The sequence below is a fragment of the Lonchura striata genome, chromosome 2 (assembly GCF_050655825.1).
Source record: "Lonchura striata isolate lonStrDom1 chromosome 2, ASM5065582v1, whole genome shotgun sequence".
Lineage (NCBI taxonomy): Eukaryota > Metazoa > Chordata > Aves > Passeriformes > Estrildidae > Lonchura > Lonchura striata.
Window position 1 is genome coordinate 128,542,797 of NC_140704.1, and position 27,217 is coordinate 128,570,013.

General features: G+C 40.4%; 1 protein-coding gene across 6 annotated transcripts in view; it reads right to left on the minus strand.

Annotated features, from left to right (window-relative positions):
• PAG1 (phosphoprotein membrane anchor with glycosphingolipid microdomains 1) overlaps positions 1–27,217 on the minus strand; it is a 103,416-nt gene that overhangs the window by 56,381 nt on the left and 19,818 nt on the right. For 3 of the 6 annotated variants that reach the window (XM_085572287.1, XM_021550559.4, XM_085572285.1), the window contains exon 2: positions 22,584–22,643. The exons of the other annotated variants lie outside the window; for them this stretch is intronic. The gene's annotated coding sequence lies outside the window, so the exon portion shown is untranslated. The remainder of the gene's footprint in view (positions 1–22,583; positions 22,644–27,217) is intronic. 6 annotated transcript variants of the gene reach the window in all.

A 27,217-nucleotide genomic window follows, 5' to 3' on the forward strand; every position in this document is an offset into this window, starting at 1 on the left:
AGAAGTATTCTTGAACCCTCATGATACTGCTATATAAAAATAACACAACTGCTCTGCAATTTTAAGGCATAATCAAGTAGAAAATTATAGAGTGAAATGTATGGTCCCTGAACACATTATGCCATGAAAAATAAAATCCTTTCACTCATTTGGACTGTGAACCAGCGTTTTCTCAGAGAAGCAAGCGGTGAAGAGTGGGCAGTGCCACAGCTTGCTCTGTCCCCTTGGGGAAAGCCCTGATCAGACTTTTCTGGACTCATTGCAGAAATGCAGCAGCTGTACTCACAGGGAAGTGGGAGATGTGCCATTTCTGTTGGTATTAAACAGAACTAGATGATAGAAAGAAAATCACATATTCTCACAGTCTGTAGCATCAAGTCACTCTTGATTCTCATGTTTGTTGGCTTGCCATGCTGCACGTCTGACACAAAAGACAATCTTACTCTCAAAGCACAGTAAATCAGCAAGTAAAATTCTTGGAATAACAACACTGAAATCTGTCCAATACTTTCCTAAAAATGCATATTAAATCTTCTTCAGCCATGGAAACTTGATTAATGTGTTTAATATATTTGGAAGAAATAATCATTCATGTCAAGGGTAAACAATGCAAGCATGGAAACTGGGTGAGAATAATATTAAAAGAGCAAAAAAAAAAAAAAAGAAGCAGATGCTACAGGATACAATCCTGCTACCGATAACCATTGTCATGGCTAATGCAAAAACCAGTATGCCCTAAATGGAGTAAATTACCATCTCCACTCTGTGATAGTTAAGGCAAAATGAGCATTAGCATATGAATAAATGAAGCTAATGGCTGGATTTTCTATGAAATCCTAAATTCTGCTTTTTCAAGATTAGTGATAACAGAAGTAGTGACACATGCTTTCTCCTCAAATCCACAGAGCCCAACAAACCTCAAAGGAACACGTGCAAGGAGGGATGATGAGCAGCCACAAGAGTGGGGAAGAAGCATCACAAGCTCAGCCACAGGCTGATCCTGGGGCCCAGCAACCACCCACCACGTCCCCCTCTGACACTAGAGCTCCTTCCTCAGTGCACTAAGCACTCCCCATGGCAGTACCCAAGCAGCAGAGAAACCATGCTTTGGCCAGAGCACAGGGATGATACCTAAGGGTACCTGTATACACCTGCCTTTGGCATCATGTGCTGCTGGAAGGTGGCACAGCAGAGCTCTCACACCTGCCCACAGTGTGCCTGGCACAGAAAGTCAATTCGACCAAACAATCAATTTAACAGCTCTAGCCTGCCTTTGGGAACTGCAAAAATGTGGGACATGGCACTTACCTCACCATCGGGACATGGCTCTCTTATCTTCCAAGAGCAAAACTTATGTGCTGTAAAAAGGGATTTTTTTCTATTTCTCTGCAGGCAGGCCAATATTTAGGTTGTGCTTATGAGCAGTGATGGCTGATGATCCAAAGAGGAGCAGAAACTCAGTACATTCCCACAGCAGCAAAAGCCTGGGATAAGCAGATGTGACTGACAACCATCCCTCCAGGAGCTGCAGAGTTTGCTCTCTCTTAAGTCTCTCCTTTTCCTGCTGTGCTGCAGCTGCGTGCACGAGAACACATCATCCTTCCCGCTGCTCGAGTGCACAGACACAGACAACACGGGGGAATGCTTCAAACACATGGAAGCAGCTAGCAATTTAATTAAAACATCCACACACAGAGAGGCACACACACACATCCATTCCTCAGGAGAAACACCTCAAATAAATACAGGAGCACAGGACTGCAAGGAAAGTCACGAGTCCCTTCTATCAACTCCATGATGCTCCATCTTAAAGCTGCTCTTTATTTTTACCTCTGCTACACCTGGAAAAGTCTGTTAATGAACCTCAGAGATAACCAGAGACTGGTTTTTATTGCCTGGCCTCACTTTACCCAGAGTAAAAAGCATAGCTTTGCACTTTGCACCATTACATTTCATGCCATATCTATCAGACCAACTCAGAAGAAAACATAATCCTTGTATGAGGCTATGATCCTCTTCTGAAATGCCAGTGACTCTTGCCTTTGAGAATTCTGTCACCTGTCAAATTCATAAACATACTCCTGCTTATTTATGACAAGGATAGGAAAATATTAAACATGTTTCACCTCCTTTGAGGAATTTAATTAGCAGATTTCCTTTGGCCCAACACTCCCTCATTTTAAGATGAATATTGACCTTTCCTCTTTTTTCAATTCTCTACATATTTAACATTTCTTCTATGAATCTTCTTTTTCTTTTGCCAATTTGATAGATCTCCATGTACCACAATCAAATTCTTAATCAAGATTAAGATGAATCCCATCTATTGCTTTTATTTAGCAAGAGAACTGAACAAGATGGAAACAGCTAACCTTGGCACAAATATATTTTTTTTTATTTTATTTTATCCCATTTTCCATTAGCTTCCCTGACTTTATTATGTTGTTCAACATACATTCTAAAATATTATATATTTTAGAGATTGGCTTAACAGGCTGTTATTTTCCCAAATCCATTTCCCCTGGAACCATCTCAAAATCTGAAGTTTTTATTTTATATTTCTCATTCTCATGCCCCAGTGTTCAATATATTCATTTTAAAAAGTCTGCAATCTCATGTAACAAAAATGGCTTTCCAGGGAGGAGCAAAAATGGTTTTTAGAAGTACAATCTGATGACCACTCAGTGCAAGCCTCTGGAAAAGAAGTGATGGATGTTGTTTCTCTGCCTTATCCTTGAAACTCTACTTCTGTTTTAATGTTGCACTACACTGGTTTTCTTCAATAGTTAATACGGGAAACCTGATTCCTTTTAAAGAGGCCACCCAAATCAAACCTAAAATCAAATACCTCCCCATAACTTAATTTAATAGGTTAAAAAGGTCAAGAGTCTCCTCACCACCAAAGTACTTGGCCAGTTCTCAATAGGAAATTTAATTTCTGTCATCTGGAGCAAATGTGTATAATGCAAATGGCATTCAGAAACTCTACTGCACTTTGAAAGTAAAGCCACTTTTTGCAGCTGCTGCTTTAAATATCATCAGAATCTGGAAATTAAAGAAAGCCCTGTCTCACATATTCCTGCATTAACATGAACTCCAACAAGTGAGTTTAAGTGGGTTTGGTTACCAGCTGTGGAACTCTGCTGTACATTCCACTGTACACTAGTCTACAACCTAATTAACAGCCCTGCAAATATTCCAGATATCTGCTAATATTATGCACAAAGACTTAATTAGAAGTGTGTGTGAACACAGATAAGTTTGAAGAAAAAGAGAACAAATGTGCAGCTCCAACTGCTATGGTTATTAACTCGTTCTCAGTGGCAGCATCATACACCAGGTTAGAGTAAGGTTAATGCATACCCCACACTGTGACCTTTCAGACTGAATTTAATTGCATCCCTACCAACGATATAGCAAAATGATAAGGTGCATCCTGATTGATTTTCTTCCTTGCAGACCACAAGAGCTCATTTCAACCAAATCCTGCCATTAAATTTAAAGCACAACTGAAAAGGAGTTTTAAATTATATACACCCTAATCTAATATTTGAAACCGTTATATCAAAGACTGTCTCCATTACAAGCTGCAAAATCCCTATTTGCCTCTTCTGTAAACCCGCTACACTATGTACAGCATTATCCTTCAATTGTTAGTGTGCTTAAAATGTGTGTCTAACACTGTCAGAGCCATGCTGTCAAGCATTACAGAGCACTTTTAGGCATTCTGCCCCTGTAATCCTTGGGGACTTCAGTAACTACAAGTCATGGAAAATCAAAGTAAAGAGAGAAGACAGGTCATCATGAACCTAAGTGCAATGTAATCTTGTGATAGACATTTCTACTCTACGTGCACAACACATTTAGGTTCTACAAGAATTTTACTATCTCTACTTTAGCAAAGCGGGAACGAGTATCTTTAACATTCCAGTCCACAGTGAACTAGAAAATTTTGTCAGAATATTTCCTACACTGTGATTGCTGTATAAAATATTATACACCTCATTATAGCAGGGTTTATTCAAGACTTAGTTTCTTTTGTTTGATAGCAACTTAGATTCTTTCATTATTCTTTCAAATAAATTTTGGTGATATTTTCAGATATTCAATACTATATTCTGCATTAAAAATGCCCATGGGAAACTTTGAGCTATGTGTCTGTTTTAAGCAGTTTCCACTTGCAGTGGATGAAAGTAACAGCCAAACACGCAGGGATTTCAGGGCTTTTTCAAGGAGGTGATGGCAGGTATATTCTGTTGTTTCTGTATAGGAGTTTTAGCTATTGCACTCATCATCACGGTCAGAACAGCTCATCTACATTGAAGTTCTGAAGAGCACTGTGCACAGCTGAGCCATCACTTAGATCACTTGCATTTAGAGGAACAGAAACTTGGATGAGCACCAAATTATGGCAGACCTAACGTCTCATTTGCCAGCAAATCATCTGTATCAGAAATTACTTTAAATGACAAGGCTAAAATTGAATTTGTCCCATGTTTAGCATGTCCATTAAAAGGAAATCCTTCAATGCCATTCACTGAGGCTCAGATGCTGTGAGGCAAAAGACCATGTGGTCATGGCCACAGCCAACCCTCAGCAAGATCCCTGACTTTGATAAGCTGCAAATGCTCTGGAGTCAAGGAGGAACTTCCCACTCAAAACCTCTCACCTTTACGGGTGTTCTAGTTCCATGAGTCTCTGACCACAGAGAGAGCTATGATAGTCTTGTCTACAAGAGAACTTGTCACTTTACCATGACTCAATTTTAATTTCACAGCAAGGCCTTGCCCAAAGCCTTGCTGGAGCCTTCTGAAGCCTTCAACCACCCCTAGTTTCCCTTGGATGACCCTCAAGAGATCACAGTGGCAGCAGAAGTTGGGAGGGACCTGAAACTGGGTGAGTTTTGCAGAGCTTTGAGCGAAGTCAGTGCTCTAACAACGCAACCTCCTGAGAGCCCACTGTGAACCTGAACACCAAATTTCTCATTCAATGCATCAGAATGCAAGTGCACTGTGAACAACTCCACCAAGGCAAAGACAGAATTAGCCTCATCAGACATGCAGTACATATGTCTCCTTCAACATGTACTGCAAAATAGATATGAATGGAAAACAGATTATTTTAAACCTCCTATTCTGTCTACCGGTAAAAAAAATTCTCAAAATCCTGCATATCTTCATGCAAATTACTGTATTGCAGAGATAAATATCAAAGTTATGAAAGATGCTAGATAAGTAGAAAGACTTAAAAGAACAAGGAAGAAATAAAAACATCTACAAAACCTCCAAAGACAAAAAAATAAACAACAGCTTATTTGTGTTCCCAGGCAAGTCCAAAGCCAAATATTAGCATTTTCTTCTGGAGGCAACTTTCTGTGTATTGAGAGCCAGCTAAAATAAACAGGTGGCTTTTCTTCTCAGAATATTTGGGGAGCCTGCAAATTTTTTCTCCTTTGAGAAAATATATGAAAAACAATGCAGGAACAACTTCACACAGGAGTAGTAAAGAAATTCAAATATCTAGTTATAATTATAAATGAATTTCTGGCCATGCAAAATCCATATGAAATGCTGTCAGGTGGAATGTTTGCCAGCCACTCTTCCAAGCAACAACCACAGAAATCTACCTTAGTCACCTCCTTGTTGATCTCCTTTCCCCACGCTTCATTTATGCATTTTATGTGGCTTTCTAGTTTTATTCCCATATTTCTCTGTTAGTCTTACCTTAGCCCATTCCCTGCTAGATCCCCAGGTTTTTCTTTGGTATGCCAAAATCTTAGCTGAGGACTTTACTGGTATCTAACATTAGAGGTTCAGGGGCTCCAGTCAGCTTTAAGCTGCAGTAATTGTTTCTACTCTGTAAAGCCTAAAGGGATAGTACTTTTCCTTCCTTGCTAAATAGTAAACATTCTTCTTCCAGTGGGCAAACAAATTATTTTCTGTTGTTTGTAAAGACATTCAAACAATACCCTTGTTTACCTTTACAAATGTCTTCGTGCTATCCCTAGTCCAGGCCAGGGAACTGAGCCGAAGGTGGTGCAGCTGACATGCAGCAGGCAGGAATAAATGCCTGAACACCCAGAGAAATCTCTGCCCAGCAAAGTACAGAAACAGTCACTCTTATGTCTGAGTTTGAGCTGAGATAGCAGCAGCAAACTGGATCTCAAGACAGTAAGTATCTTTAGTAAGCAAATTAATTTTACTCATCAACTCAGCAGAAACATGGTTTTCTGCCTCCAGGGAAGGGTGCAACGTGTACTCATTAATGACTGTTTATTCAGATCAACACTACTGTTATATAAATCCCCCACCACCACCACCTTACATGAGGTATTTCATGATCAAAGTATTGAAATCAACACTGCCAAAGCAATATTATTTGAGCAGTCACGTAAAGCGCAGGCACGTTTGAAAGATCAGAACTTAATGAGGTTTTCTGGTTGCTTTTCTGGCATGAATACAACAAACACTTAAAAAACCCCGTAACTCTGCCTGTGCAGAGGTCTACTCATGCAATTAGCATCTACAAGCACAAATAACTATTTGCAAGAATCAAACAAGTCATTCAATATTATTAGTTTATTTCATAGACTGATTACTTCTGAAACAGCTGCTTTCTTAAACTACATGGCCGATATGTAATCTGTGAACCTCCATTTACCAGTTTTCATTTAAATGAATCCTACAAATCTGACCCAACTTCATTAAAACCAACAAATGTTGCACAAATCTTTGCACATGGAGCTTAAAGCATCCAAATGAAAACCTGTCTACTGCTGACAAAAAGGCTGAGAACAAACTAGTACCTCTATCTTGGTCATCACAACCTCAACTGTGTGATGTGCATCAGCACACACCTTAGAAAAGGTGTGTTAACTCCTAGGGTCCTTCTGAAAACGTGAACACATCCAGTGCTCACACTGCTTTGTTTAAAAGCTGGTTCGAAATTTATCAAATACAGTTCAAAACTGAAGGTGACTGAAATGTTTAGCATTACTATGTCACTTCCTAAGAAAGCTGATGCTAGAAATATTTCCCAGATGTGGGTTAAGATTTCCAGATGAACAGAGAGCGCAGGCGAAAGCGGGAGATGCAGGCTCCCAACCAAAAGCCACTGACAGTCTGCACGAAACAGCATTTGCCCAGGATGTGTCAGACAAGAGACCCGAGGCTGGGTTCCTGTTGCTACAAGAAAGTGCCTGGCCAAAATACACTTTGCTGCTCTGTCAAGTTTCTCTCCATATTGTTTTGTTAATGTTTCCGAAAGGTCCAGTTTTGCTTTTTTGTGGAAAAACCCCAACCCTGAAAATTTCAGCTCACTTTGCACCAAAACAAACTGTGGGGTTTGACTGGTCACAGCACAGACAACCAGACTTCCAGTGCATCCCCTGAACTATCAATGCGCAACAGAAACTTAATATGATTTTTTAATAACATTTAATAAAAAAGTACCTAAGTATTTCCTCCAAAATTCTGATTGGCATCTTTCATACTTAGATTATTCTTATTTTTTCTGTGCATTTTCCACATTGAGAAACATTTTTATGATTTTAGGGATTTTTATGGCATCAATAAGCTACATGAGGAATGAGACAGACAAAAAAAGTCTCTAAAATATGCTGTAATGTCATCAAGAGACAGTAACTAAAGAAACATCATGGAAATAATTCAAGCAATAAATTGAAGCTATGTGAATATTTTTATTTTCAAGACAATTTCCTGAAATTATGAGATCAATTTGGCCTTGTTTTTCTCTCATCACTTTTCAGACTTGTCAGAAGGATGTGTAAAAACACTGCAGTTGGTATTCTCTCTTGCTAGCCTGGATTAGTAGATTTATGTTAATTGCAGACATCGACATAAAAATACCTCTTAGTATTCTTCTTCCACAGGACTTTTACTCAGGATGAAATTCTGACCACACAAATAAAGTAAAAAGAAATCTCTTTCTTTTTTTTTTTTAAAGGGAAAACTTACCTCGTAGCACATTTTCAGCAAATGTCACGAAAAGGTCTGATTGCTTCCAAAGGCTTTTATCTTGCTATCATGCAGCAGCTCCTGACTGAAACAAGTGACCTCAGGGAGACTCTGAGGGAATGAGGCTCACTCATCTTAGAAGCAGTCTCCTCACTTCAGACATGTTTTTCATACTCTATTTACTGCCAGGCTGGACTGCATGAAGTATCAAATCTCTGCAGCTCCAGCTAATGGGATGGGAGTTACCAGCTCCTCAAAGGTTCACACTTCTCAGCTGTGGACAGGACAGCAGGACATCTGCTCCCCCGGAGACCTCTGAGTCTGGTGGGGTGCTGCTCAACTTCACCTCAGCCCTCTGAGGAACCTCCAAGAGTGAAATAACAGAAAGCCAACTAGCCAGCATCAGTCACTCACAGCTTTCAGCCAGGGAGAAAACCCCCAGCAGACAAAGCCTCGGCCAATGTATGGGGATTTTGTAGCATTTCACTTTTCTTTCATAGCATGAACTAAGACCCAGTAAGCATCAAGTGAAGAATGAGTTGCTTGTCCTGGCTAAGCACTGAGCTAAGATAGTGGGGTAGAAACTAACAAGAAAAATCATTGAAAATGCAGCATCTGTTGACATTTTCCAGAATGCACTGACCTTTCCAGTACCATTACATTCAGCTTTGCAGCACAATTACAGTTTCAACTCTATGTATCAGCAAGATCCTCATTATCTGAATTCTATCAAAATCTTTACCCTTCTTGAGAAAGCAGAGAAAAATGTCTATCTGAAACAATATTCAGTTCAGTGACACCAAAAAGACCCCAGCTCACCTGCTGGGGTTGATTGTTCACACCACTGCACTGTAGCCTAGTCAGGTAAGTAGGGGGAAGAGGCTGACAACTAACATGAAGATGATTCCTCATGACAGTGACAACAGTAGGTAGCTAAAGAGCACAAAATGCAATGTTCAAGGACAGAGCCTAGAAAATGACCCTCACAGTCACAAGCTCACCTGCGAATTAGAAATCATTTCATGGTATGTGAGAAGAGTCCAAGTCAATTTGCCACTCTGACAGCAGAACCCCATACTATCCCTTGTTTAAGTCAATTTAAGAGATTATAATGGCTAGTTTTGTTTCTAGCAAACCTACAAACCTGCTTTCCCTTCACTTCTCCCTCTCCACTTATTGCATATGCAAAGGTAATGCATTTTATTACAGAAATAAGGAAGATCTGCACTAAGTCATGTCTGATTCAGAACTCAGTTGACTCCCCACCAGCTGGAATCTATTATTTGATTAAAAATGTTGTTGTGCCAGCTGCCATGCAGCACGTTTCACAACTCTGATTCCAGGTGGAATTAAATCCATACTGAAAATGAAGTTTAGCATGAATCGGCCTCTTCTCAATACTAATGCATACCTGGAGAAAAAAAAAAAAAAGCATTAAAAAAACACCACAAACCTAGCCTTCCTAGACCTGGCCACCTAATCTCTAAAGCAGAAGGTGTTCAGTGGGGAAGAGCTTCAAAATTCACCATAATAATAAGGTAGTAATTTCATAAAGCAATGTCCTAATTATTCCCTCAGGTTTGTTTTTAAAGTGATCCTTTGCAACTTAAAAACAAACCTAACTTGTCTTCCAACAGAACCAATCCTGAAATTACAGACAGTTGCTGTGTGAAAAAAAAATTAAAAGCTTTTGTATCTCCCTGATAACAGTGAAGAATTCACTAGTGGAGGGTAATTATTAGAGAATGTGCCTAGAGTAAAAAAAAAATTATAGTTAAGTCTGTTACTGTTAATTCGGTTAGAATGTTAGAATGAGAGACTGTATTGGGCAAAAAGCCCATTTAATTTGACAGGGATTTCTGCCTGTTGTGGACTGCAGGAATACATGCCAGCAGTATATACTGTGAATAAGCATTGAAAATGTTGGTTGGCTTCTTGCAGTGCAAGAACATTAAAAGCTTTAAGGCAATTTTATTTGCAAAGCCATACTCACAAGGCCTTTCAATAGAAATATAGAGATGGCACATTGATAGGTCTGCTTCTTGCTATTCTCCTTTTCTATTACCTCAAAGCAAGTTGTAGACTACAGCTTCAGTAGCTCTGAAAAAAAGTTCATTGTTTGCTCTGAAGAAAGTTTACATTCAATGGATGTTTGCAGCTTTCTCTGTTCAATGAATGGTCATACAGTTAAAAAGTTAAAAGGTTTTGATCGCTTCAGACAAGATAGTCCCTTAATCTGCCAAAACAAGAACATGCAGAGGTAAGGCTGAAAGCTGAAGCCCATACCCATTCCTTGGTGGTGTCAAGGCAGAGATAGAGTGCTCAATATTTTATTTAGAAGAACCATGAATATCATGTGGCTATTTCACTGATTAACAACAGTCAATCTAAATTCCCAAGTGGCACTTATGCCATGTATAAAATAGCTCAAAGAGAATACAGTAGGCTTTAGTCACAGCGCTGAACATAACTGAGAGGTCAAATCACTGCTGACCCAAGCTGCTGTGACTTGATGTTTGCTTAAACTGAACAGAGGCTCTGAGCAGGGCAGAGAGCACCCAGTGTGAGCACTACAGAAAGTGCCATTGTGATGGGCAGCCCTGCTGACAGTGTCTGCAGGGAAGTGAGTCCCTGCAGCTGGAGCCCCACAGGTACTGAACTCCCCTTCAACCCTCAACATGGATGCCTAATTCCAACTCTCCAGAGAAACAAAAATAAATGAAATTTGCTGTATCTTAGAGATCTTACTTTCAAATATGTTTTAATTCAGTTTGAGAAAGCTTGACCTCTTACTTCTCATTTTGTGGATTGAAATTATTTCCAATTCCAGACCAATTATATGACTTCCTCAATAAGTGAGAAATGTATTATTGAATCTATTTTTAAAGACTGAGCTTTGTGTATTTTAACTTTTTATTCTACATCCCCTTTCCCACCAGTACAAAGTATCATAGTGTAGCCCTTTTCATACCTGCTCAAGCACCAATTAGGAACGCAGTATGGGTACACATATTGATAAACACCCCATAAATACAGAAGACATTAAAATAATTTTTATGCACTCCTACCATTCACTAGCTTTCCTGGCAGCATCAGCTAGCAACCTCAATCCACCATCATCAAATGAGTCAACACGCTGTCCTAGGTTGGAAGATTTAGCTGGGGGCATGTATTCTATTTTCCATCTATTAGAGAGGGGGTAATTTCTCAACTGGGCCACCTGTGAAAACCAGGTGGGGCAGTTTCCTTTATCTCTTCCACAACCAATCCTTCCTCAGGGAGATGTCTTCTGTTAATGGGCTATGGAGTGTCACTGCATGACTATTAAAATTACATCAGCCCATTGTGAGATGCTCCACCCAGGGGGAGGAGCCAAGCATTCCTACCTGGATAGAACCTGACATTTGGAATGCCACAGAGAGCTTTTTCCCACTGGATTCCCAGGGGAACAGCCTTCTCTTCCCACTGGATTCCCAGAGGAAGACCAGGCCCATCTACACCACCGCTGAACATTCAGAGGAAAACTACACCCTTCTACAGGATCACTGCTTCAACAGAACCACACCTGTCACTGCAGGACGACTGCAGCCATTTAATCAGGCTGCTGCCAACACCCTGACCAACAGAGTGCCAGGTCATATTCTGACTCTGTCAGTGGTTTGTTTTCTTTTTTTGTACTATTGCATTTATATTTTTAATCTTCATAGTAAAGAACTGTTATTCCTATTCCCATATCTTTGCCTGAGAGCCCCTTAATTTAAAAATTAAGGGGCCTTCCTTTCAAGGAAGGCTCCTGTCTTCCTTAGCAGACACCCTTGTTTTCAAATCAAGACACTCGCCATGGACTCATTGCTCTTGTGTGTCATGCAAAATGGAGATACTCTCCATGCCAAAGACACAAGCTTCCAACAGCACCTGCTCTACTGAGAGAAACAGCTTATCCAGAGATAGCATGAAGAGGATTTACACCACAGGAAAGGAACTTTAGTTTCTCCTGGGTATACTTGTATCATGATGCTCGTATATACATAAAAAAGCCATATATTGAAAGTTAGAGTGATTTCAAGAAGGGAGCCCTGTATAATAGGAGCACAAGAGAGACATAAAAAAATTTGATTCAATGGCAATTACAATATTCCTATCCTAAATGGTAGCTAAAACTTTATCCCACCCTACACTGGCATGAATTATGTGTAGGCCTTACATTTCAATAACAGGAAGCAAATGCTTTTAAAAGCACACTACAGAATACACAGGAAGGCTATTATAACCACAATAAATTTTGCTGACTAAATATAATATTTCAATTAACATAGCCCTTACTGAAATAAAAAAAAGATACCAAAATTTAACTAAATTTTAAGAAACCTACTGAGCAGTAACAGCTGTAAGGTTTTTTACATTAAGAAAACGTATTTATATATTTCTACTTATATTTCAATATCACTGGTGTAAAATCCTCTGTAAATGTTGCAGGTGAGGAGGAACCTTTTGTAATTCCAAAGCAAAACCACCTAAATCTGTACAGGCTGATACTCTCCCAAGAGGTGGGGGAACACACAGAGCCCATGACTCTGCCAAACATGTGCCTGAATGTGGCAAAACCCACGCTGCCCTGAAACCACAGCTCCTGATGCCTGCAGTCCTGCCTCAGCCTGCCCTCACAGCCCAGGCACACATCATGTCCTCATGTGAAAGCTGGTGGTCTACACAGGGGTGCAGGGGAAGGCTCCTATGCTTCTAATTTTCTGAGTACTACCAGCCCATAGGATTGTGCTCCCTTTCTTCCATAATCTGTAAGGCAAGAAGTCATCACCACAGGAGACCTGGGAAAGTGTGAGGATTAAACTTGTAACATAGGTTCTGGCAAAGAAATCTTAGGGATGCCTGGGAAAACGCTGACTAAATGTCCCATTCATACTCAAACCTCCATTTCCCAAACTCCTTGATGTGCAGCAGTGCTGAACATACATCTGCAAATGGAAGCTCCAAGAGCTGAAATACTAAAGAATGCCACAAGCCCTTCTTTTCCTAGGAAAGAGAATTGTATTTCAGCTCAGATATTTCATAATTATTAGAAATCTTTAAGAACATTCCTTATTAAGGACATATGCCATCATTTTTCACCTTTACCATATGATAATATTTATTTTCCTCAAATGGTGCTATAAAAAAAGTTAGTGACAATCATGAAGCACTGAGACACCACAGTTATATTCTGTTCACTGTGTTATGGTAACATGGAATCATAGAGTGATAGGATGGCCTGTGTTGGAAGGGACCTTAAAGATTATCTATTTCCAACCCCCTGCCATGGGCAAGGACACCTTTCACTCCACCAGGCTGCTCAGAGGCCCAACCAACATGGCCTTGGACACTTCCAGGGATGGGGCATCCACAGCTTCTCTGGGCAACCTGTTTCAGTGACTCACCCCCACAAAAAAACATTTTTCCTGCTATCTAATTTAAGCCTACTCTTTTCCAGGTTGAAGCCATTACCCCTTGTCCTGCCACTACATACTCTTGTAAAAAAAAAAATCCCTCCGCATCTTTTTTGCAGGCTCCGTTAAGGTACTGGAAGGCCACAATTAAGTCACACTGAAGCCTTCTCCTTTACAGGCTGAACAATCCCAATTCTCTCAGCTTCTCCTCCTGGGAAAGGTGCTTCATCTCCCTAATCAACTTGGTGGCCCTTGTGCTGGGGACCTCATCTACCAGCCCCAGCCAGGATAGAAGCACACTGAGGGCTATGCTCAGTGAGGAAAAAAAAGATAATTCTCACTTGGAAAGCCACATTTAAACATTAAAAAAATGTCCAGTAAGTGGATATGGATTGTTGACAAGGAAGTAGGAGGAAACAAAGAAACCACATCAGTCAACACAAGAGGCAGCGTCTGTAACACCTCACTAACCTACTTTTTTTTTTTTTTTTTTCCAGGGATTATGGCAGAGGAGACTCTAAGAAGGGATTTAAAGGGAGAAAATAAGGTTAAGTGTGTTGATGTCTGTCTGCAGCTCATCCTTAACTTCAGTGTAGCAATGAATAAAACCTGCAGATACTGTTTTGAAAACACAGCAGGTCAGTGACAAAGCTGGTATTGGAAATGAACTGGAGGGCTGTGTGGATGGATTGGCCAGAAAAATCAGTCTGTTTCTTTCTAACATTATTATGGGATAAATACATGAACATTACAGAAACATTCACAAGAAAACAAATTTCTTTTAACAGTAGGGTTGAACAAGGTAAAAGTTACATAAGCTATATGTGGACCATGCTTGTGGCATTGCTTCATGGCCACAGGCATCCCTGGGGCTGGCTACTAAACATGTCTCATTTACAGACATCTCTGGAGGAAAAAAACCACCCTATTCAACAACTTCCATGGTTCCTTTCTTAAGATCAGGACATCATTAACTATGTTGGTCATTATAAGGAATTACTCTCTTCTAACGACTCCTAAAATATTTGTATGTAACAGCTGGAAGCTTCTGCATTTCATAACTGATTTGGTCTTTTATAAACTGATTTACAAATATACTTGCTGTTTAATTCTGTTAGAAAATATTTAAGGTAGTATTTTTTCTGTCACCTCCTTATCTCAGCCACTTACCAAGTTAAAAGAGCAGTGGCTAAGGGGCCCATTTGCGCTCAGCAGCAAACCTTAAACACATTTGCTTCCCAGCCTCAACAGCAGTGCAGCCTTTTATCCAGCTGACCCATGAGATGGGCTGGTGCTTGCCATCCTCTTAGCATACCTCCAAAAACACCTGTTTGTTTGGTAAGGCTAGGTGTTGTATCAAACATATGTTGACATTAGGTAAATTATTATCACATTAAATTACTGAAACAAGAAGGTAAAAAATAGAAAATGGCAGCAGACATCATGTTCCCATACAAGGTCTTTTTAACAGTGGTTTACAGATGAACCACCTTTCATCAAAGATCCCAGCAAAGCATCAGAAGAAAGTGATTTTAGGAATACAACAGTATCACCAAAAAAAAAAAAAAATCCTTTCTGTTGTGCTGCACTTAAAAACAAAAGGCCTGCTAAAAATGTGGACTGTCTTAGATTATTTTCTTAGTGCTCTTCATTGTGTCCTTAAAAAACTAGTAATCAGCACTGGAAAAAAAGGCAGGAGGTAACATACTAGCCAGCTATGTATCACTGTCACAAATCACTATGGATTGGAAAAGCACACCAGTTGGGGCCCCAGCCTCTTGGCAACACCAATACTGTGAAAACACCAACCCTGGTCTTCCACTCTTTGTGAGGGATTCCACCAAGCAGAGCCTGGCTCAGGGAGACCAGCAGTGGCTTCCAGGCTCTGCTGGACACAGGGAGGACATTCCCACTGTTTCCAAAAGAGATGCTATGCTCACATGGACACACAGCTGCTCTGAGAGGAGCTCAGTGTGTGTGTGTCAGCCTGAAACTGAACTCCACCCCACAACTGCGTTCTTACACTCAGACTACAGCATCCTGTAAGGTTTTTATAAGACACAGCTCACCATGCAATAAAATAAGCCTTCAAAATATGTTACAGAATCATGTCCTAAAAGCAGCCAGTTCCCTGCACTGACTAGAGCTGGACCTTGGGCAAACAGCTCTGGTGCACACATCCTCTGCCTGAGTGTCCTGAAGAGCTCTCCAGGCTGGTGAAGCAGAAAATGTGTGTATTCATGTTTTAGTGCTTTATCTGGGCTGGGTACTCCTCTGCTGTTAAAAGCCAAGAGTTATGTTCCTGACAACAGTAAGAACAGGACTAAATCAAGAAAAGAGTTCAGAGAGGCAGAGAAATTCAGATGAGCTTTTGATGAACAAACCTCATTAACTAACTGGCTATCAGCTATCCAAATAGATTAAAAAAATTATCATTACAGCTGTAGTTTAGCAGTTTGGAAAAGTGGCATTTAAAAGTCACTACACAACACTGTCCCTGTAATGCTATGCTGTAAATTTGTTATTTAAAACCTACTTGTAAAGACACAGCAAGTCTTGCAAATTGGCAGCATTCAAAAGTACTGGCAAGAGCAAATAAAAATATATCAATTTTGAGGAAATTAGGTATTCTTATGACTGCATGTTCTCATCAGATAGCAAACATTAAAAATATGCCCACTGCAATGTGTACAATAGCCAACAAAAATCCTGGGTTTGCTACACTTTCTTCAGATTGAGTCAACTGAAATTAGGTTTTCAAATCCATGAAAGACAGGCATAGTCAAACACTGTAATGCTTTCCCAATGTCATAATATGTCAGAACACCACATGTGGAAGTTCATACATTTTATTTCCTAGAAGATACTGCTTTTCCCTTCTTGTCAAAGGGTAAAATTTCCTGGGGAAGAAATAAAAATATGTCCATGTTTCAGACAGTCTTGTTATGGATAGACTCAGATTATGCTGTCCCAGTTGAGTGATTTAAAATTGAATTTGTGATTCTTCATGATTGAAGAGGTCAAAGCCTTCCCCAGAGAAAACAACTATAACATGTTCTGCAGACCAGTTTAAGGAGTACATGTGAACTTCCTAGCTTCGCAAGGTTAACGTGTGTCTTGGTTTCAGTGTAAGTAATGCAACCTTCTTATTAACCATGAGAAAGACTATTTCCATGTCTATTGAGTAGAAATTAATTATTTTCTCACATTTCCCCTCCTTCCTCAAAATGTGCAAAGCAAATTTTGAAATTCTCAATTCAATATATATCAAAGAAGACAAAGGTTCAAAGTCAAATCCTAGAAAGTGAAGAAATGCCAGAACAAATTTAGTTCAGCTCCCTTGTGCTTATACATCAAGATGAAATATTTAATTACGTGATGACATGCTATTTTTGACTGCATTATCTGTGCTTTAAAGAACAAGAAACAAATTCCATAGTGGCCTGATTGGACCAGATGTTTAGATGTTCATTGCATTTAAAATATAATACTTCAGTAGTTATTTATCTTATTGACAGAGATATAAGGTCAGATTAAAATTTTCCTAAGATTACCTGATAGTTTGATTTTTTTTCAGTAGAAGAAACATTACTGGAAATATGTCTTCCACCAGCAAATACTGCTTGATAGTATGCTGTGATCTAGTTTTGAATGAACAAAATCAGAACAAATCTCATTTGGCCTGATTTTTTTTTTTTTTTTTCAAACAAGTCTATCACAATGACTAACTCATCCAAATATTTCAAATTGCATTCTAAAAATACCAGCTATTTATTATTTTAATCTGCTGTACAGACACCAGTCTAACACTCAGAGTAAGTGGTGATGAATCATGCACATTTTAGGAATGTCTTGGCTCTCTGAACAACGTTTGGGTTCTAAATCTTTATTGATAGAAATATCTTACTTCCAACAGAAATTTACATACAAATGTGCAAATCAGGGCTAGAGCAGCCGGCCTGTGTTATGGCTAAGAGATGGCTGGGCTTGCCTAGCTGCCTTCAGTGCCTACTTCCACCTTGGCTCAGATAATTGGAATAAAGATGAATTAAAATTTAGGCCTGCAGTTTTAACAGTAACTATTTGTTATTTAAATTTCCTGTTCCACACTAAATGATTGCAAGAATGTGTGCTCAGAATTAAAAGGCCTCTCTTTAGCATCAGCACATTGATTTCTTGGGGTCCTTGCAAAGCTTTTCACATTGTTTCTGGCCTACAGCTCTACACCCCTCTAACTGCCTGTCAGACATCATTTCTGCTTTATGAATAAATAATATGATGCCCAGGGGAAATGTTGGGCTAAGATAAAAAAATCAATATGTGTCTAGCACATATTAGGCAGTTGTTCAGCTGAAATCTGTCTCAAATATGTGGAGTAATTTTAATAACAAAACAAATTCTTTGAACACTGAGCTTAAAAGAAGGCTATTAAGAAAGCACTACTACTGTATCGCTCTGTATCCTATTTGAAGAATAATAATACTGTTCTCCTAAAATGTGAATAAATGTTCTGACTGCAAAGTATTTGGTGATTATTTGTCTACAAATTTCAAATATTCACACTATAGGAAAATGTTAGCAAGTGATTTTTTTGTTCTGTTCCTCTTGGAGTGGTGCTGGTGCACATCTGTGTAGTAAAGCTGTTATTACAACTGACTTGTTTGTTATTTTAAAAACATATTCCAAAATCACCCTTTTTTTTTTTCTTTCCAGAGGACCTGGGATCAAAAGTGAAACAAAAGCAGGGTAAATTAATCATTCATGCAGCTCTGTAATAGTCTCAGTCATTCCTGCAACATAAGCCTATTTTTGCAGTCAGCACAGTTCCTGGTTCAGTCCCCCACCATGCCCAGATGCCAACCTGCCACAGGAATATATAAATCCCTCCACTTCTACAGGACCTGTCTAAACAAACAGGCTTAACTCCTGTCATGGGGCAGTTCTTAAATTTCTTTGCATTATGCCCAAGAAGGGCTGGTTATGTTAACTGTGCCATACAGGAAGCAGCATGGTAGGAACTGCTGCCCATTGCTCCTCACAGAGAGAGAACCCTTACTGAAGGTGGCCAGGCTTGACTCCTACACTCCTTCCTTCCTTCCACATACCCTTCATCACCAGGAAAGCTTGGGCTGTGCCAGGCAGCAGCACACAGCCCCTGCTGACAGCACATCTCTCCCCTCCCACTTCTCTGCTGGCCAGCAGGGCTGAAGCATCACCCAGCCTCACCTCGTCAAAAATGTTGCCTTCCCACCATGTTCCTTGAAAACATAGATCTCATGCTGGAAAACGAGGAGGAGATGGATAGGTTATTTTGGGACAAGGGGCAAGCTGCCAGTGCTCCTAGGAGCCTTCATGAAAGCCACAGGCACCCCAGGTTCAGCAGTATGGCCAGACAAACAGCAAAACCAAAGAGGTAAAGACAAACTAGCAAGCTGTAGTCAGACCCATGGATATCCCTGACTCCAAGTCACCAACATTCAGCTCATGGACATTGCTCTCCAAGCGGGTTTTTCACCCTCCTGCTGTTATGCAAACCTTTTAGTGCAGATCCTCCCCATGGGAGCTTGCTGACAAGGTGGCTCCTCCTGTTACGTTCAGAATAATGAAAAGCACAAACTTCATGTATTTATGACCCTTTCAGAATGAGAAGCTGCAGCTGAGTGCCCTTGCCTGGGGGTGCTTACTCCTGCAGGAGAGCCAGCCACCTGGAAGAACAACCTAAAGGAAGCAGAGGGAAAACCTGACATCTCAAGCAAAGAAACCAGCAGACATGCAGAGGCTACCACTGTTAGTGGCAGGGGTACAAGGCTCCTGAGGCTCCCACCAGCCAGCATGGTGGAGCTCATTAACATCAACACTGATAGAAAATGCTTTTGCCAACTCAAAGAAAGTGAAATGATAAAGACAGAGGGGACTTCTAAGAACAAACAGACCAAAAAGGAGCAAACAAAAGCCCCCCAACAAACTCAACCTAAAAAAAAGCCCATTAACAGACAGAAAAGCCCCACACCCACTCCTTAAAACTCACACAGGCAAAAAGGAGAAGCCTGAGGCTGACACTTAATGGATTTCTGTCGATTCCAAATACCTACAAATCCCAAAACCCATGTGCTTGGTGTAAAAACAGCCAGAAAGGAAACTGAAAACAGAACAGTAATTTCCACCACAGGCAAGCTGTCAGCTGTAAGCACCAAACCATGTACCCTGTGCAGAGTCACTCTGATGGAAGCACCCCTTCATCCCTTCTCTCTGCCTTTCTGGTGAGGACCATGGCCAGGCCCCTGGCAGTGTTCCCATGCCAGGAAGCTCTCTCCAGTTGGTACCTGGCTCACACCTTTTCCTTCAGCCACTGGCCTTGCAACTCTGCCATGCCAACACCAGGCCAGACAGCCCAGAGCAGAGACACTGAACATGGGCAGACCAGTGCGATGCCCAGCCACGGCCACCACACACATGGAACAAACCAGTCCTGCACGTTCTTTGTAAGACCTAAGTTACAGGGGATGACTGCCAACACCTCTGCTATCCTGCTGTAGAGACCTACCCAAGAGACCCCACCCTGCTCTTCCCCTCTCACATGTCCCTCACCCCCCTCCCCATCAAAGTGTATCTGGGTTAGAAGCCCCTCCTGTACTTCTACAAAAATGACTGTACAACACGTATTTCTGCCAGCCCCCAGGAGAGAGGACCACTTGACCTTGGACACTTGACTCATGACCACTCAACTTGCACATTCTTATCCTTTTGATACTATTTAGATGAATAATTAAGCTTCCTAAAACTCTCAGTGTTGCCTTTGAAAGCCACAGGAACCTCAAGGAGGAACCTGTCAGTGAAACACCAGACCTGTCTGTCCGTGCAGCACCTGGAGATGCGGTTCCTGACTGGCTGAACAAATTCCCCAGTTCAGCAACCTCCTTTATCACCTGTCACAGTTGTCTTCTCCATCTCCATCTGAAGGTACCCTAAACCATACCCATCAAGTGACCCATGAAGTGGTCATTTGTATTTTTTTACACAGCCCAAAATCTGCCAGGCTAAAGACTGATCCTGTTTCACCACCAACACAGGTGGCTGAGAAAGGATCCTGTCCTCACCTTCCAGCCTTGCTCACAGCCAAACAGCTGTTTCTGGGCTGAACTATACATCAGAGAAGTACACCCAGATTTCTGAAAGACCCTAGAACCCAAATAAAACTTTTTTTTTTTCAGTTCTGAGGTTGCCAGCTTTTAACTGAAATGATGATGCTCTGGACCTACAGTTGCCCTCAGATGGGCAACTGAGGATGTGTTGCTGTCTGATGCCGATGGAGGATTACGTGGCATGATAATATCTGTTCACAAGCTCTGATTTCCTCTGCAAGAGTTCAGATTTTTCAGGTCCATCAGGTATGCTTCAGTTATCAACACATTTTTATTGCTAACAGAATTTGCAATAACAAACAGAGAAGAGAGAGAAAACCCTCAGCTTTCAGATGTGTTTCATTTCCTGATCTGAGTATCTTTCACAGAAAATTTCTTTTTTCCATCAAAAAATGAGAGTTCAGATGTAAAAAGGCAACTGCCACAGACCTCTAGCTTTCAGAAGGTAAGACACTAGAAGCATGAGTGTTAATTAATTGATTTTACATTAATTTTATCTCTAAAGTGTCTGTACAAGCTCATGGATTTCTATGTTCATTTTAAAGACTACTGTTCCTAAGAAGCAATGATTCTATGAACCATATTTATGTTGTATTTATTTATGCCTTTCTCAGGAGCTCAAAATCTGGAACCGAAGCATCTCTGTCCTACGGAGCAGTAACAAAAGGAGACAGAGAGGACTCAGAATATTCACTGTAGCTTAGGATGCACCTGGTCAGGCAAGTATGTTTGCAGAGATGCACACTCCATTTCGAATAGGAAAAGTGAAACGTGTCTAGGGTTAAAAAAGTTAAGTTTGTCTGAACAATCCAACTTTCCTTTAGGAAAAGCTAGGAACATGCAGCAGGTAAGTCAGCACTGAGGGGCTACCCTGAAAGATTTTGTTTGCAATATTACCAATATGCATTAAGTGAAGACCACCTGCTTGGTGTGCAGTAGCAAAGAACTGATTCTTCATAAAGTTTCAAGGCTCTTACTGTGTTAAGAAAGGGACTTGAAATCTTCCCATGATTTCTCAACTCAGCCAAAAATTGTATGCATTACATACAATCAAGTCAAGTCCAGTCTGGTACCATATCACTTACTATTAACAGCCACCCAGCAAAGGCTGGGACACTTGGAATTAAAATTAACTTCAGTCCTTGAAATTTTCCTTTTGCCAGGTGTTGGAGACATTATTTAAGAGGCAGCCTAATATAAATTTTGTATTGCTCAAATCTCATTCCTCCAGTAAATGAATGTAAGCAGCACCAGCCTGCCTACTGAAGGCTGGATGCTGTTGGTCTCCATTCAGAGGTACCAGCACACCTCCACCGCACTTCCTAACCACAATATCCTTTCCTGCACAGCACAGGGGGAGAGCTCTGCAACTTGAACATGCAATATGAACCCCCAGCAGTCTATTTTATCCAGTTGCTGTCCACACCCGTGGTGACCTCATTAACCATGCTTCCAAACGGGCTTTGAGACGAGCAGATTGATGTATAGATCTGCAGCACCTACCACAACTGCAACAGCAGAAACAGCTTTTATCAGCTTGGCAAGGTGAGCTAAGACTGATTTCCAGTGAAGTGGTCATGGCTTTGCTTGACCAAACCATTTACACTGACCAAAGGCACCTTCCTGGGGCAGGAAAGCCTGTGTCAGCACTGCAGGACACGTGATGCCTCTCACACAGCTCCAGGAAGAAAATCAGCTGAAAGACGGAGACTGAGGGGTGAGGAACAACTTTCTGAATGATCACACACAAACCCATATTCAGCAGATTTTACTTTTTGGCTGGGACTGGCACTGCTCCTTCGTAAGACACAAATACAAAAAGTACATTTTCTAAATGTACCACATCTTTGTTGTACACACATTGGCAATCCCATGCAGCTCACCATGGATGGTGAGGCTATAAGCTGCTTACTATTTTGGTTGCTTAGCACTGGCACCCTCATAAATTACAGGAGTCTTCAGAAAATGAGTTAAAGCCAAGCTGACCACCACAGGAAACAGAAAGCAGTTGTATAAACAATTACCTTGTAGTCTCTGTAGGGTTTGATGTTCAAACGAGATACAGTATTGACAAATGACTCCTCCTAGGGGAAAAAAAATAATCAAAAAAATTCACAAGTCCAAATTCAATTATGACACACTCTTAAGAAAATGAAAATACACATTACATTCTGTGATTCATCAGATTTAAAACCACATCCAGAGAAATTCACTTTATGAAAAGGTTTTCTTACTATATTAAAAATACCCAAGAATAACTAATACAGTCTTTAAATTCCTTTTTATTATTTTTGTCTATAAAATATCTTTTGGCTTTTAAAGATCTGATAAAATTAGGCTGAGAATTAGGACATTTTATTCTCTCACCTATGCAATGTTGCCAATAACACAAATTTCACAAAACAAATCAAAATTAAAGGCTCCCATATGCAAAGTTAGGGAAGTCTACACTTATAGAGTGACAGTATCTTCAGAGAGATTTCTGTAACTGCTTGGGTTTGATAAGTAGAAACTCATCATTACTTAGCAATTGTACTGGTTTAATATCTAAAGAAAGAGCATCCAGGTAGTAATGAGAAATTTATCAGAAGCAGAGTTAAAGAGGCTGCAACTTTTCCCTTGGCAGCAGCGTTGGAGCATATACTTTTGTTTATGGGACAACAGAGGGGCCATATGGTGGCAATTTGTCCTGAAATGCCTACATAACAAAAATAACTTTGGAATTTGTTTTTTGCCCATTGCTTACATGAAAATTTAACTAAATTGGTTTGTAAATTGATTTACCTAGAAGAATGTTAAATGCCCTCCCTGAACATTTATTTCAGATTTAAAGGGTCTTGTACTGTTAACTTTGTAGGGGACTAGCTCATTAGGGTATTTAAGACTGGTTTAAACCAAAATTACAGCAATAAATAAATTAGGCTCTGAAATACTAACCTGTAAGATTAGGAAATATAATTAACACCAAAGTAAGGGGAAACACATATAAAATAGACTATTTCTGAAGGAATATGCCATTTCTTCTACACCGTTAATTTTCAGAGGAGACTCAAGTTACTAAAGCAGCTTAGAGAAATCTGAGATACTGTCAGGCTATCTGCTTGTTCAGACCACAGAAGGACATACTGATTCAATTACCTTCTTTTGATGTCAATTGAAATTAAAATTGGTATAAGAACATATTACAACTCAAACTTTGTGGAAAAAGAATTTTTTTTTTTCATTTTAGTAATAATTAACCAGTTGTTTTGCTCATTCATACCCGTGTGTGTGTCCCACATCCCCCCACTGTACTGGCGTACTCAACTAAAAATAAAGCAGTGCATGCTCCTGGAGAACTGTTGCTTAGTTACATTCTCAATTATCACAATGCTGGCCTTACCCATTCAGTGACAAGGTCAAAGCAATTGTTTCTTTACTTTAATGATGAAGTATCCTGTTTATAAAAACCTTATCTGTTTCCTACTTGGTAAAATATTGCACATTTCAGTCAATCATTGCTGGCAAATCCCCCAGAGAGACACAGTGTGAGAACATAACTGGTAGTGCTCATTTTTGCCCTTAATAGAGAGGGGTTTTTTTTCTTCCCCAGTCCCACCCCGAACGTCAACTACCTCACACTGACACACAGACAACCAATTATACCAACATTCATTCTCCTCCTCTGCTGTGTCCAGGCAAATATGGCAGAAATGCAGTAGTTGAATATTTATTCCTATTCTTCCCCCCCATCCAATAACAAGCATAAGTGAAGTGGCAGTTTTTAATTAGCGTGTACCTAGAGTTGGTGCTGTGGGAAAGCTAAAGAAAAGAAGGCTTTTCCCCATCACTTGTAAACACAATAACTTTTTGGTTTTTCTCTGCCTTTGAGGGCAGGTGTTCAGCTGCAAAGACTGCAATTCTCCCATGGCTAGTCTGGACTGCTGAATATTTCATAGCCCCTGAGAAATGCAGCTGTAATCAACTCACAAATAATGAAATGGGCAGCAATAATAGAGCAGAGGTAAAGTGTACCATTAGAAAGCATCAGTGCTTTGACTGCTGCTGCAGTCTTGCTGTACCAATTTGTCAGGTTATTTGATAAAATAATAATGCTATCAACTATGAAACAAAAATTAATATTATGCTAAAAACAAAAAACCCAAACCCAACAAGTGTCTCTGGTGGCCAAAATGAACAGCAAACAGAAAAAGTCAGAAAGCATGTCAAAAGGAGTCATATTCAAGACTGAAACTCCATTAGATATATTAATCACATGCCAATTACACATAGCCACGTTCAGGTATTAACAAAAAGGTACATTTACAGAAGTTACTTAATTCCAGAAAAGCTTCATAAATATTAAAATAAAACAGTGAAAACACTTTGGAAGTAATAAACATGTTAATGTTAATCACATCTTGCAGAATAACCCATCTGCTGTTTTAACTTCTTTGTAACCAGATCTTGAGGTTTGACATTCAGAATCTCAACCACCTCTCTAGGAAGCCTGTTCCAGTCTTTGACCACCCTCTTGGTAAATAAATGCTTCCTATTGTCTAGTCTGATCCTCCCCTGACACAGCTCTGAACCATTTCCCATGCATCCTACAACAATACCAGGTAGAAGAAATCACAGCTCCTTTCCACTTTGCCTGCTCAGGAGTTGCAGGGAGCAGTGAGGTTGCCCCGCAGCCTCCTTTTCTCCCAAACTAGACAAACCCAACGTCCTTAGCTGCTCCTCATTGGACATTCCTTCCACCCTTTTCACCAGCAGACAGCTGGTGAAAAAGCTGTATTCCAAGTGACTCTGTGATATGTAACTCTGGGGAAAAGCAGCTAAGAAACAAGCAGAGGCCAAAGAATAAACACAGTGCTCCAGTCTTGCCTTCTGGAAACACAGCAATCTCCCAAAAGCGCCACGCAGCAGGTGGATGCTCCTCCTATGGACCAGAACATGCTTCAGTGCAGAAGAGGACAGGCACTGTCTTCCCCAGCCCACATCTTCCCAGGTACCACAGGACACTGAACCACTGCTCCCGTGACTGCACAATCCTTTCTCCTCCTCCCTCCAAGCAAGGGCTGGCACTCAGAGCTGCCTCCCGAGAGACACACAAAAGGAACTCACCCAAGCTGGAGGCAATGCACAGAAGGCTGTCTGTGCCTCTGTTAGTTAACTGCTGATACACACAGGAACATGCTGAATGTTATTCCTAGAAGTTAAAGGGAGGTCTGGATGCAGGACTGCTGGCAGGTTCACATGCAACACAGAAAGTTGCAAAGAGAAGCCTTGACAGAAGTGTGAAGTTGCACAAACACCTGTGCAAGCAGAAATCTAACAGCAGTGGGAAACAGAAATTGCTACATGCTTTGAGAAAGAATCTCTCCATGAAGGAAGTTTTCAATTTATGTCAGTCTAATCATCTTTTACATGTTTCAAAAAGTAATTCATAGGAACTCAAAGAACCTAAGCAGATTGTGAAAGAAGTCAAAGTCAAAAACATACCCTCTTCCTTCAGTGCCTTTGTACCTGTTATGTTCTCTACAAGGATATGCAGTATTTTCATTTCTTTCCTCACCAGCAACAGATACAGATTGTGGACATGTTTAATACTGCCAGAGAAAATGTGGTGTACAATGTTCAGTGCAGCAGGGGGCATGTGCTCTCTCTAACATCCCAGAAACACATCACCTGTCACTCTGAAAGGAAATGGTGTCTCAGGGTGATACTGAACTGGAGTAATTCCTATGCTTTGATAATTAAAATACTCCTCCTAATGTTATCTTCCATCTGCTGGAGAAGAGATCACACAGATAGACCTTCCAGCCACACCGAGCCCTCAAAAATTCTCTTCAACTATCAGAAAGCTCAGACATAACTAAGATGCCCTCATTCATATTCTCCTACACTCCCTCTTACAAATACCCAAAGACAGATTACTCAGACAAACTCCAATTTGGACTTTAAATGTCACAGGCAAATCTTATGTAGCTCATTTTTCCTTTCACTTTTTTTCCCTGGGATAAAAAGAATTATTATTAACTCCCTGGGTATCATGTCTTCACTCTACTGTGAAAAAGTACATTAAAAAGTACCTTGAACAATATCAGGCTGGTAGAGCTGCTCTACAAGTTTATCTGTTAAAAATTCAAATACCTATTGCAACAGCTGTGTATTTTCTGTCATATCACTAATCCTCTTCCACATATCAGCATGCCAGTCTAGCCCTTCTATAAAATGGTAAGATTATGGTGATATAGGCTGCTGTAATTTGTGAGGGGTTTTGTTTTTTGGGTTGTTTTTTTTTTTTTATTTACATTTCTAGAACTAGTCTTAAAGGAGGGATGATTACAAGACACACACACATAAGCAATTCCAGCATCAAAGGACTCACAAACCATGCCCAACTCCTAAGAGGAACTCTCACTCCTCATCTAAAACTTACAAAGCAGCAAGGCAGGCAGCAATTACTGCTCATGTGCTGCCTCCTCCTTGGGCAACTCACTCTATTGGGAGCCTTGGAAAATTTTCAGCATCATATTGACTTTTTCCAAGACTATGAATTTGCCAATATATTGTGAAAAAGGACTTTCACATTCAAACTCAAACTGGCATTTTGTGATTATTACTATAGGAAGTGAGACTAGCAGTGGTGCTGCCTGTTAAAGCTGTTGGCCAC